The 10,968-nt window shown below is 36.4% G+C and overlaps 1 pseudogene; it reads left to right on the top strand.

Annotated features, from left to right (window-relative positions):
• The first annotated feature begins 276 nt into the window (after positions 1–276).
• LOC139845251 (geranylgeranyl transferase type-2 subunit beta 1-like) overlaps positions 277–10,968 on the top strand; it is a 40,429-nt pseudogene continuing 29,737 nt past the window's right edge.

Raw genomic sequence — 10,968 nt, 5'->3', positions numbered from 1 at the left:
AACCGAATTGACCGGTTTGTATCGTAACGTTGATCAAAAAATTTAAAATAATCGGGTCTCGGTTGGGAATCATATGATAGAATAGCATGACCAATACGAATAAATAATGACTTACTCATTCGAAATTGATTTCGAAATTAATCACCCGGAAATGTTGGATTATCCGAGAAATAGTCGTTGTACTAACGATTACCGGACTCAATCCGATCTCTTTGTAACCGACGTCTTTTAATAATTGTACGAGAGTTTTGAGCTTCATCTTCTTCGTCCATTGCATCAAGCGAATCGAGCAAGTTAAGCATGTTGTAACCGTCTTGAATTAAATCTTCATCGGAATCGGACTCTGTGCAATCACTATCCGTCACACTCTCGCTCTCACTTTGAGAATTCAATAAATCATCCATATCCATTTGAATTTTTTGTGTGTTTGTTTTGTGAAATATAAATGAAAGGTTGGTGTGATTTTGTTTGTTTGAAGTAGTAATATATATAGTAGTTGTGTACTAAAAGGAAAAAAAAAAAAAAGAAAAAAATAACATAGCCGTTTGAAATTGAAAAAGAAAAAAACAAAAAATAATGTAGGGCCCACCAAAACAAGTCGTTAGGCTCGTTGCAAGAGCCACTGGCATGCTGGTAATGGTGGTGACTGGGTGGCGGCCAGTGGCGGGAGTGGATCACGGTCAATTGCATCTAGCCTTAACGACAGCCTTAAAAGAGTACGGGCGGTTACTAAAATGTACAACACTCTACGCTCTGAAGGTTGTCGTTAACTATAAAATTTTAATAATAAAATTAATAATTAATCCTTCCTTTTTTTGGCAAAAGAACAAACACTTTTATAAACAAAAACCGAGATACAAAAGGAACACCACAACAAAGGCTCGAAGACAGAAAACAAACTTAAAAGCTAACTAAAATCGAGCCTTAACGTGGAAAAACCATAAACAACAACAAAGACTAACGAAACTAGAACTAATCCAAACTAAGACAAAAGCGAGATCCTAATCACGTGCCATCTCCCGCGTTCGCCTTGAACTTAAAGGTATACTCGATACCAATCCCATCGGAATTAAAACCTCCATTCCTAAATTCGTCAAAAAAGCCAACACCTTCTAGCACTTCTCCCTCCCCTACTCCAATCTGCGTCCCCTTTACACTTACGAAAGTACGAATATCTTTTACACCTCCTATATCCTCATCGTCACTAGAATCCCTCAAACTTATACCACCACCCTTTACTCTCTTATCCATAATCTTACGTTTCCCTTTTGCCTTACTCTTCGAATCAAGATTTTTAACCCCGTTAACTCGAAACTTACTAGAGTGGACGTGCTGTAACGACCCGGATTTTTCCGATCGTTTTATACTTATGAGATCAATATTTACATAAAATAAACCTTACCAACATGATAAACAATCCAAACTGTTGAGACTTTTGTTTTTGAAAAGAGTTTCACACAACGTTTGACCGTCCAATTTGACCGATGATGTCACGAACTATATAACACACGATAATTATATGATTATGTATATGTACATATCTATACATATTTAACATGATTTAAGGATGGTTTAACATTTCATTGTGAACTAACAACAATGAGTTATAAGTATACTTTGAGACCACTAACTTAAGTTTTCAAAACGATAACTATATGTAACGTTCTTTGACATATATACTTACAATCTATAGTGTGTTGGTGATCTATGTCACCAATATGATTTAAGTGTAATGGGATTAATTTGTAACCAAGATAATCTTGATAAATATCGAACAAGTTTGGGGAAGTGTGGAGTGCACACTTGTTTGAACTTATCTTGATTATGACGGGGGTTCGGGGGCAGCGCCCCCGATAAGCGGGGTCCAAGGGGTGGCAACCTCAATGATCAGCCACTAGACATGATGTTACATGTGGGAACCAGCCATTTAACCTCATGTGTGACTTTTGTGCAAGAAAACAAACTAAATCTCCTATATATCCATCCCATAATCATGCTATTTTGCACACACACACACATACAATTTCATTTCCAATTTTCTTTCAAGTTAATTCACTCCCTAATCTCTCTTCATTTACCTAATCAAGAACGTATCAATATAGTCATCCGATTTCAAGGAGATTACTTCCAATCTTTCAATCCCACTCCACCACTCTTTTGATTCCAAGATTTTTCTTACCTTTTCCAGTAGCTTTGTCCAAGTAACTTGAGGTAGTAACCTTATTCATAACCTTATTCGATTCATATTTATATAGCTATCTTATTTTGTGTTGTAAAATTTTAACAACAAGAACATAGTTTGAGTGATTTCAAACTTGTTCGCAAACTAAATAGATCCTTCTAATTTGATTTTTAAAAAAAACACTTCAAGACCTGTAATATATCATATTATGACAAAATAGGATTAATCATATCTTGGCTAATTAACATAATATTTAATATATATTTACTTATGATTTGATTTTATATATTTCAGGACCACCCGTAAACAACACGAGAAGATTAATCATAAGACCTCATGATTGTACGCAACACGTCATTTGACTACACGGTACTTTATGTACGCAACACGTCACTTGACAACATGGTACCATGGGTCGAGATTAATTCTGATCAATACGTATACGATGGGGTCTTTATTTATTTTATTTAAGCAACTAATTGTGGACCACTAACATCGGACTGCTAACTACGGACTAAGAAAATATTAAAAGTATTAAAAGTATATATATATGTATATATATATATATATATATATATATATATATATATATATATATATATATATATATATATATATATATATATAACGATTACTTAAAAAGAAAATATGTTGATATATTATATATATGGTTAGGTTCGTGATATCTATCGGAGACCAAGTCGAGTTAAATACCTTCAAGACAAAGGTGAGTATATAGTCCCACTTTTAAACTCTAAATATTTCGGGATGAGAATACATGCATTTTATGATTTACGTTATGGACACAAGTGATTAAAAATATATATTCTACGTTGAGTTGTACCACTGGCATACTTCCCTGTAACTTGGTAACTACTATTTACATGAGGTATTGTAAACGCGAATCCTGTTGATAGATCTATCGGGCCTGACAACCCCAACCGGACTGGACGACCAGTATTCAACGGTTGCACAGTACTTCGTTTCGGTGACTACACTTGGTACGGTGTAGTAAGATTTCATAATAAAGGGAATATGCGACGTTGATTAAATGTTAAGTATGGTTATCAAGTGCTCAACAACTTAGAATATTTTTATTAGAACGTTTATATATGAAATCTTGTGGTCTATATTTATAACGCTGTCGGCATTAAACCTATATCTCACCAACTTTATGTTGACGTTTTAAGCATGTTTATTCTCAGGTGATAACTAAAAGCTTCCGCTGCAACATGTTGAATTTAAGCAAGATCTTGAGTATGCATATTTGTGTCAAAAATAAAACTGCATATCGGAGGATTTGTAATGTAAAATATGTTGGAAGTCGTATTGTTATTATCACATGTAAAGTTTGTAAGTCTAAGATTATCGCTAAACGATAATAATTATTAAGTTGTTTAAACCTTGTATTTGTAATAAAAGCTATGGTTTGTATTGTAAAAACGAATGCAGTTTTTGAAAAATGTCGCATATAGAGGTCAATACCTCGTGATGAAATCATATGTTATTGTATTCGTCCTTATGGTTAAGGTCGGGTTATGACACGTGCCAACCCCTACAATGACCTTTGCAAAGTTTATTTGCACAAATGTAAAATTTACGACCCTCACTATTCCCCGTCCACTTTAGCCAAATTATCAAGCAATTCATAATTGATCTCATCACCCTCTACCAGAATCGAGACATCCTCAAATCTTCTTTTCTTAGATACGTGACCCGCACTTAAGCCTTCAAGCTTTGAGCCCACACAATCAAGCGAGTATGAACTAGTGTTAGTCCCAAAATTAGTGTTAGCACAGCTCGTGTTGCCCTTGTCGAAAACCGAATCATTACCCAAAGATATCTTCACCGCTCCCTCATCCTGCACAACTTGCTCCCTGTTCAACTCCTCATCGACCGGAGAATCATTAAAAACCCCCGAAGCCCTCACAACCGCCTCGACCACCTCCTTCTCAGCATCCAACCCATTGTCCACCCATCGTGAATCAACAACGATCTCCGATCTGGTCATAAAAACCTCCGACGAGGGCAAGTCGTTGTTGATAATAAAGCCCTTCGAAATAGACCCAAACCTAATCACATTATTGGCTTCCTCCAACGAATCAGGCGAGAAGAAATTCTCAACAATCTCCCTAACATCACTCGAATACCCCACTTCGTTAACCCAAACTTGAATCGGCGATCCTCCAACATCATCCGACTTAGCAGTAACCAATTCGTGAATATGCTTCACGCGTTAGATTTAACGAAAGCAAAAAGCGAACCAATGTTACCTAATTGTGAGGAAGATTTTGACACATACAGCACCTCCCCAAACAAACTCGCCACTTTATGAATGTTCTGATTCGACACAAACATAGCCAGAACTCCCCTGATTTTGATCCATTCTAATCGGTAATAAAAAGAAGCAAGTGCAGCCAAAGGAGAAATTAAAACAAATCCCTCAGCTTGCTTTTCAGTGTTTATGATTCTGTTGAACCCCTCCCCGTCTGAGCAAACGACTACGCACCCAAAAAGTCCTACCTTGCAAATAAACTCAGCCGGCACTTTAACCCGAATCAAAAAGTCTTTCACCTTCACCTCATCGAAAGGGACATGATCCACAAGAAAAATACTCCTCTTCACACTTTCCAGCAAGCCACTGTTCGTTGAAAAATGACACTGCAGAGATTTATCTTCCTAAACTTGATTGACAAATCGAACGGAAAAAGCACCCATCAGAGAACATTTTGGCCATCCCACATAAATGGGTCTGCCAAAAACACAAGCTCCATCTAAAGCTTTCACAGCTTTAACCGCAGTAGGAGCATCCATAAAAGAGACGAAAGCATAACGTCTTGAAGATCAATGTTTAATCTCGGCAATCGGACCAATTTTTCCGAATACACCCTCGAGCATATGTCGAGTTACCTCCTTCTCCAGCCTTCCAATAAAGACCGTTGACCCCTTTGCACTCTCTTCACGCACGGTCTCCGTCACCGGAAAGTTGGCCGGGAGAGAACTGCCCTGATCTGTGCTCTCGCAACCACCGGAAGCCACACCAAAATTCGAAAAAGAGGGAGTCATGTTGGTGTAAAGTAGCTCAGGAGAGGAAAGAAATTGGAAGTTGAGGGGTGTGAAGTGGTGGAACACGGAGGAATACGGAGGAAATTTGAAATGTTCACTTTTCCGATGGTGTCCCATACTCCTAGGTTGATTAATCCTTCCTTATAATCATAACACCATGATAGTTATTGATGACTCGTTTCATTCTGTTTGTCGTTCAGAGGATCAAAATCCAAAAATCCCCAATTGTGAGCCTCATTTTCTAAGTACATATCTTTTTAATTGATGTTCTGTGTGTAATTTCAGAATCATGATTTATATGCCACTACTATCATTAACCTAATCGCGTATTTTTATGATTAATTAATACGTATGACATTGTAAACCCTAGCTCCCATCCTTCTCATTTAGCATCTAGTAATTCACTTTATAACTGATTATATTAGGGTTTTTGTCTGTGTAAGAATTCAGTACACAATAGTGTTAATATAACATGATAATTAGCAATCCACTCATTCTGTATCCTCACTTCATTTTTTGATTTTGGTACCTGCCTTCATGATGTCGTAATAAGGATTATTATGAAGTTTTTTTTTTTTTTTTTTTGATAATACTCCTGATATTACAATCAGTTATTCCTTTTAGCTAAATTAATAGAGGTTTACTAAAATAAGTATACAGCAATCTAAGAGATTGTGAACACTTTCAATTGCTGTTACAATAGTAACATAAACCAAATTGCCCTTTATGCATAAACAGATTAAAGTTTTTCGCTTGCCAAATCTTGCCTAGTATACCAGTAACTTATCCTAAGTTGCAAATCTTATGGAACCATTTTTGTACTGCAATTGTTCTTCACATAGTATTTCCTTTTCTCTTTAGCACTTTCACCGTTGCATTATACTCCATAGTATTTGCCGTTCAAAATAAATAAATAATTTAAATTTATAGTTCATAGTATTTACTATTATGTTCTTGTTTGATGTCAGAATGGGAGAGCTAGCAGTTGAAAATCATGTCAAATACATATTATCTATCGAAAAGAAGAACAATGATATTGAATCTGTCCTAATGGAGCATATTCGAATGAACGGGGCATATTGGGGATTAACAACGCTTGATATCCTACATAATCTCAATCTCGTTGACCATGAATGTATCATCTCATGGGTCATGAATTATCAACATGAATCCGGTGGGTTTGGTGGTAATGAAGGTCACGATCCACATATACACTACACCCTTGGTGCAATTCAAATTTTAGTCTTAGTTAACAAGATTGAATTACTAGAAACTAAAAAGGTGTCAAACTATATAGTTGGGCTACAAAATGAAAATGGGTCATTTTCAGGAGAGATTTGGGGCGAAATTGAGACTAAATTCTCTTATATGGCCATATGTTCTCTTGCATTATTACGTTGTTTAGACCGAATCGATGTTGAAAAAGCAGTCAGATATATTGAAAGTTGCACGAATCTTGATGGTGGGTTTGGGTCCACACCTGGTGCTGAATCTCATTCGGGTCAAATCTTTTGTTGTATAGTTGCGCTTGCTATAACAGGTTCGTTACGTTTTGTTGATAAAGATCTATTGGGGTGGGATCGCATAGCCCAAACATAATGTCATGCAATATAAGCTTAAGAGTCCATCCTTTTCTAAAACCAATTGGTGATAGAGGGACTTCCCCTTAGACTTATATACACACATTTGTTTTGTCTCATGACCGATGTGGGACTTTGGTTTGCACCCTTACAAACCTCTCCTCAAACCCAAGTCCATCTGGACCTCCCCTCCAACGATAGTCCGGATCCAACCTTTACCGCCGCCAACTCGGAACTCTCAACCTTGTGGTAGGGCAGGGAGATTTCGATACAAGGCTTCCAGGATCAACTCATCGTGTCAGGGTCCCCTCGAACGATAGTTGGGTCCACTCATCACTGACAACACCGAGGGGTACGCCACGTCTGTAACAACCCTGATTTTTCCGTTACTTTCGTTAACCTTCCGTTAGTTTATTTGACGGCGATTATTTAACTTTTATGCGTTTGCGTGTATTAAATGCGTACTTGATCTTTAGAGGGTTTCAATAATTAATATGGGTTGATATTAATTCAAATAAATATTTCGGATAATGAAATACGATAAAAACTATACGATTTTGATAATAGCTTTTTGAGCAACGAAACGCTCGGGTTTATTTTAATAATTAATTTTATTAATTTTTTTTTAAATATTTAATTTATTGGGTTTTTAATAAATTAAACAATTGGTTGCATTTAACGATCGGGTTAGCGTTCCGGGCCTTCGGTATGACTAAACGGCACTTAAAACGGATCACGATTACACGGGATAGCAAAACGAGAGCCCGAGAACCCCCCACTTGGGCCATTCGGCCGACCACCCCACCCCCTCCCCTTTATTTGCTTTGTTGGGCTTATTGGGTACTTGTAGTGTGCTTAGGGCCTAATTTAAGTAGCTATAACAAAAATTAAACTGTATAATCACCCTAATACCCTAATCAGTCGATCCTTTTCTCCCTCCCGGGCCTCCTCATCGTCGACCACCACCACCAACAATACACCTTCAATTTTCAATTTTTGATAAAACCTCAAGAACAAACGTTGTAATTCGCGTTATCCTCTACGTATTGGTGTGCTTTGATTGTTGATCTAAGGTATATTTAGCTAAACCCTAACTCTTAAAATCTGATTTTTATAAGAGTTTCATAGTTATGTTGTCAATTGCTCAAGTCTATACACGTACGTGTTAATTGTAATCGTTAATTTGATTGTTTGATGCGCTAGGGTTTAAAAACGAATTTGTATTTGTTTGATTAGAAAAATTAAGTTTTTCAAATGTTAATTATTATGTTATAATCAGATTCCTTGCGAAAAACTATTGAGTTTAGGCTTTGGATTCGCTTGATTTCGTTTCCGTATGATTAAGTTATGTCAATTTGAATTATCGTTGTCTTTTTGTTGCTTGATCAGAAATCTGGTATTTATAGACAACGAATTGGCATGTGAGACTTATACCACTGGAAATATAATTTAAAAACACTCAAGTTAGACTAGGATATCATGTCGTTTGCTTATGTATAGCCCAAGATATGCTTGACTTAGTGTAAAAGTAGTTTTATACAGCACTTGCATGAAAATAACCTTGTATGATAAAATGTGTTAACTTATGTGATTAAATCTTTGCATATTTGAAAAGTAGACAAAAAATTACTTCATCTTTCATGTGGATATCATAGGCTAATTGTATCTAGATCTCCGGATAATCGCGTGCGAATGTGACTAACTAAATGAGAATCGAATCTGTAAATTGCACACGGTTTTGTACTCTGAGGATTATGTGAATTGCATGAGCATGTATGCTTCTGGAAAACGAAACTTAACATGATATGTGACTTATTGTTAGTTTATGTCAATCTCTGAAACCTTATGCATTGGGCACAATAGAGCCGTACTTTATGTGAATTCTGATTTAAGCTGAAAACTGAATGTTCAACTTGCACGAATAAACTGTATAAATTGGCTAAACAAAAGTTGTTAGATTTTTTATATGTGTTACTTTGATTTGTCCTTGAACTATGGCCACTGATCTTGTATCAATTGCATGTTCCTAACTCCGGTTATAGCCAAAATGAAATCAGTGCGCGGTCAGAAACTGACTTGGCAAATCCCAAATGTATCCCTTCTGATTCCTGATTTTAATTGTCGTATGAGTCCTTGGCCGGAATTTTTGGAATCTATTTTAAGTATATTTATGATCTGGAGTTTTTCATGTTTACTTGAATTTTGTACTATGAGATAATGTGCTAAGTATGGTACGTGTTCATGAACTTGTGCATGACGATAAACTGAAATTGTGAAAATGATCATTCATGACCTAAAACGTATTGTTTGACTTAGGTTTGACATGTTGACCAATATTTGACATGAACCTACTGATGTTGACTTTAGTTGACCACATTGACCAAGTTTGACTTTCAGTTTGACTTCGGTTGACTTTGTTTGACTTGCATGATATAGTTGACTTTTACTTTGAAACGCGTCGAGTCGAGCAATAAGACAACGTACACTATGAAACCACACTTATATAAGATACATATATTGACCAACCTACATACGTGTACTTAGGTTGCATTACTCGGCTATAAACTGTACAAGTTAATTGTTCACTTTTCAATCCGAGCTTTATTCAAAGGTGAGTCTACAGTCCCGCTTTTTACATGTTTTCAGGGATGAGAATACACGCTGTTATATTTACATTTTCAAATACTTTGTATTGACATGAGTACTACACATATGCATATTGAGTTTTGTTCAAAAAGCCTCTAGCTTGAATACTTTTAATACCATTGGTGTAAGCACAATTTAGATGGACGGATCCGTTAGGTTGACAACCTCACCTGCTATAAAAACTGTGGTGCATTTACTATGAACATTAAATACATTTGAACAAGTGTATAACATTTTACGAGGTAAGGCGGGTATAGTGGCTTCTATACTCGGGTCATTGCTAGTATTCAGGTGCTCGGTTTATGCAGACGATAGAATCTCGTGGTCAAGGAAACTAAAGTATTTTTCTGATAACTGCTTTTCAGATACTGTTACATTACTTTAAACCTGTAGATTCACCAACATTATTTGTTGACTTGTTTTTGCGTGTTGTTATTCTCAGGTCCTTAAGAGGTATGCTTCCGCCGTGTTTGCTGCATGACTAGCCGTGGAGTCAGCATTTGATTTTAAAGAACATTAATTACTTTCGCATTTAAAACTTTTATACTGTTTAAATACTGTTGGCTTGTGGTTACGATCACAACAGTGTTTCTATTTTGGGATTATTGACTTATGTTTTTGAAAGTTAATTTTTGAATAAAATTAAATGCGATTGCTTTAAACGTCTCATATAGAGGGCGTAACTGTTAAATGTGGGACCTGGATTAACACGCCGTCAGATGGAAATTTGGCGGGGTGTTATAACGTCACACCGTGCGCTCAGGAATGCGTCGTACTGCGCCGTCCACCACATCGGGGCTATAACCTGGCTCTGATACCACTTGTTGTGAATATGAGAGGATCGCCTGGACGTTGGTAGAGAGAAATTTGAGAGAAAGTAACTCTATTATTCACAAGAATAGATTATAGAGTATTACAAAACTCAAATAAAAAAAAACTTTCAAACTAACACACTAGGAATTCTCTCCACTATCTAGGGATGTATTCACTCTTGGTTAGGATTACACTTATCTCACACACACTAACTAGGTTGTGTTTACACTTTTTGTGAATGATATACAATGAAGGTTTGGACCTCTATTTATAGAAAACTTTGAGGAGGTTGAATGGTGTGAACATAACATGGTGTGAACACGAAAATGGTGGCTAGCTGTAACCGTTTCCAATTTTATTACTTCCTTATGAGGAGGTGTATTGGTGTGAACGGATAACAAGTTGCTAGCCATCATTATTATCAATTTTGCTTCTTCCATATTTGTTGTCAAAGTTGGCAACTTTCAACATCTAGAAATAACTAGATTACGGCTAGAATCGAAACATCTAGATGACGACATCTAGAAGATACGGTTGGAAATCATCAATTCTCTCCCTCCAGACGTATCCATAGAAAACATTCCGTTTATGTCTTTGCATAACTCTAACTTCTCTCGAGTCACCACCTTTGTTAACATATCCTCAGGATTCTCCTTTGTATGGATCTTCACTAGTCTCAAC

This window comes from Rutidosis leptorrhynchoides, chromosome 4, assembly GCF_046630445.1.
Source record: "Rutidosis leptorrhynchoides isolate AG116_Rl617_1_P2 chromosome 4, CSIRO_AGI_Rlap_v1, whole genome shotgun sequence".
NCBI lineage: Eukaryota > Viridiplantae > Streptophyta > Magnoliopsida > Asterales > Asteraceae > Rutidosis > Rutidosis leptorrhynchoides.
This window is presented reverse-complemented; position numbering and strand designations above follow the sequence as displayed.